Here is a 2,372-nt window from a genome sequence, read left to right on the forward strand (position 1 = left end):
TTTTGACTTTCTCAGTCTAATCCTCTGATTCTAAGAGCAATAGGAATTTAATAGCGTGTAAATTCAGCTGTTTTAGATGGTCAGTGAATTAATAGTAAAAGGAGGAGAAAGAACGAATCCTATCCCTTTTTTCTCATGGTGACGGCAGAATTTTTTTGTTTTTTTTCGTTTTATGTTTCACACATAACAAGAACATAGTTTAAATAAACTTCTGTTTTGTTAACCCAGTATTGTTTGTTATAGGATAAAAATAGTAAAACCAAGAAAGCTGTGTTGTTTTGATTAAAGAACTTAGTTTGGTTTTGGTGATGGTGATCGTAAATCTACTGATTTGCTGCATAAAACTTTTTTTTTTTTTGATAGGGGTACTAGCTTTATTATCTTTGGGGGGCCTGGAAGGGTTGGGTTCTGAGGAGCAATGGGGACAGGAGTTACAGGGGAGCTGTATGGCCATGGCCTTAGGTGGTGGGCATCTGGGGTGACTCAGCCTACAAGTGCCCGTTGGCGTCACCAGTATAGCCACTGGGGGCAGTGGGCACTGGTCCTTTCTTGCAAGGCACAGCTGGCAGCCACAAGCCCAACTCGCTTGAGGCCAGGGCACTCCATCTTGCGCTCCAGAAGCTTGTGGTTCTGCGGCCGGAGTCCCATGCAGGCCATGAGGATATTTTCCATGCAGCTGCAGGGTCAGAAGGACACGATGACCACCTGGCTGCCTGGCGGCACAAGCGGCACCTGGAAGAGGAAGCCAAGTTGAGCAGCGACAGCACGGGGTGGAAGCTCTGCGGCTCTGGGTTGACGTCGGTGCAGAAGCTCACGCACTGGCACAGTTCTGTCAGCAGCGCCAGGTCCAGCATGATGGGCGCGGCCAGGAGCGAGTCCTCGCACGTGTTGAGCGGCACCAGCGTGTTGGTACCGCCCGGCATCGGCTCTGATGTGCTCATGCAGGGCACGCTTGCTGTCGCCCATGTACGGCACATACTTGATGACCACACAGTGACCGGGCTCCACGACCTGCTAGTAGAGCGCTGGGTTGCTGCGCCCTGTATCGTCCACCACGCTGCTCTTGGACACCTCCTTGGAGCGGAACTGTGGCGGGGTCGACAGGTTCTGCCGGTCATTGTTGCCCAAGTGGTTGTACCTCACGATGGACGTGGTCTCGTGGCCAGAGCAGATAAGCAAATCCACGAGCACGGACTTGACCCTGGTCTGGCCCGACCTTTAGTCGTCTCCACCCACAAAGAGGCTGCACTGCCACTTGAACTCGAGGGCACCAGGCACCAGCGTGGTCAGTGGGGACCCACCGAGGAAGGAGCAGCCCTCCAAGACGCTGGCCACCGCAAAGAGCGTGGAGGGCGACACTTGCAGGCCCAGCTGGATGGTGCGCAGCAGGTTCTCAGCGGTGTCACTGAGGCCCGGGATCACTTCGGAGAAGTGCTCGGTATTCGCTGTCTTCCGCCTGATGACTTCAGCCAGCCCGGCGCCGGACTGGAAGCTGCAGAAGTCGGTACAGATCCGCTGCAGCTGCTGTGCGCGCGTGCCCAGGATGACGTAGTCGGCCCGCGCGCTCTGGTTAGTTAGCCGCGAGGAACTCTGGGAGCTAGACGGAGGGCCGTGGGAGCAGGGCTTCCAGGTGCGGCCGCTGTTTTTCCTGTGGCTCCTGTGTGCACTGCATCGCCTCCGCCAGGTTCAGAGACGATTATGGCCCAGCCGTCGGATACGAGGTCGTCGGGCGCCACCATGGGCAGCAGCGAGCTGAAGGGCACGAATACCTCCTGGCCTTCGTTGACCAGGCCCAGGTTAACGGGGCCGCCTGCGTCAGCGAGGCGCTGTAGTTGGCCTCCTTGTGGCAGGTGCGCCTGGGCCAGGACAGGCGCAGTCGGTGCGCCAGCACTGCAGCGGTCAGTCTGGAGCCGTTGTTCCCGCCCCAGCCCAGGAGCACGACCGCGAGCCCAGGCACCTGCCGGGCGGTCCGGAAGGTGAAGCGTGGACCTGGGGTGCACCTTGAGGATGGCGGCTTCGCGGCTGATACACGTCATCCGGTGCTTACTGCACCTCGCTGGCCTCGGACTGTAGACCGTGTTGGACTCTCTACCACAAACTTGGTGGCGGCCTCCATCGCGACGAGCGGCGCGGAGTTAGCTGGGACAGCGGCGGACAGCTAAGTAAAACTTCAGAAAACTTTTAATAGAGCTATAAAGTGAGTCATAAAATAAATTTTTATTTAAAAAGATATCACATAACAGTTTAAATTCAACTTGGTTTGAATCAAACATATCCTCATAGACCGAAGACTCTGAAAATATTTATCTGATTGGGCATTTCAATGAGAACTAGTCCCTTTGTTTTATGGTAGCTGAGGTCCTGACTGACAT

General features: G+C 55.3%; 1 pseudogene; it reads right to left on the minus strand.

The window, feature by feature from the left end:
- Positions 1–458: 458 nt before the first annotated feature.
- LOC103012366 (inositol-3-phosphate synthase 1-like) lies at positions 459–2,116 on the minus strand (annotated as a pseudogene).
- Between the last annotated feature and the right edge of the window lie 256 nt (positions 2,117–2,372).

Source organism: Balaenoptera acutorostrata, chromosome 14 (assembly GCF_949987535.1).
Source record: "Balaenoptera acutorostrata chromosome 14, mBalAcu1.1, whole genome shotgun sequence".
NCBI lineage: Eukaryota > Metazoa > Chordata > Mammalia > Artiodactyla > Balaenopteridae > Balaenoptera > Balaenoptera acutorostrata.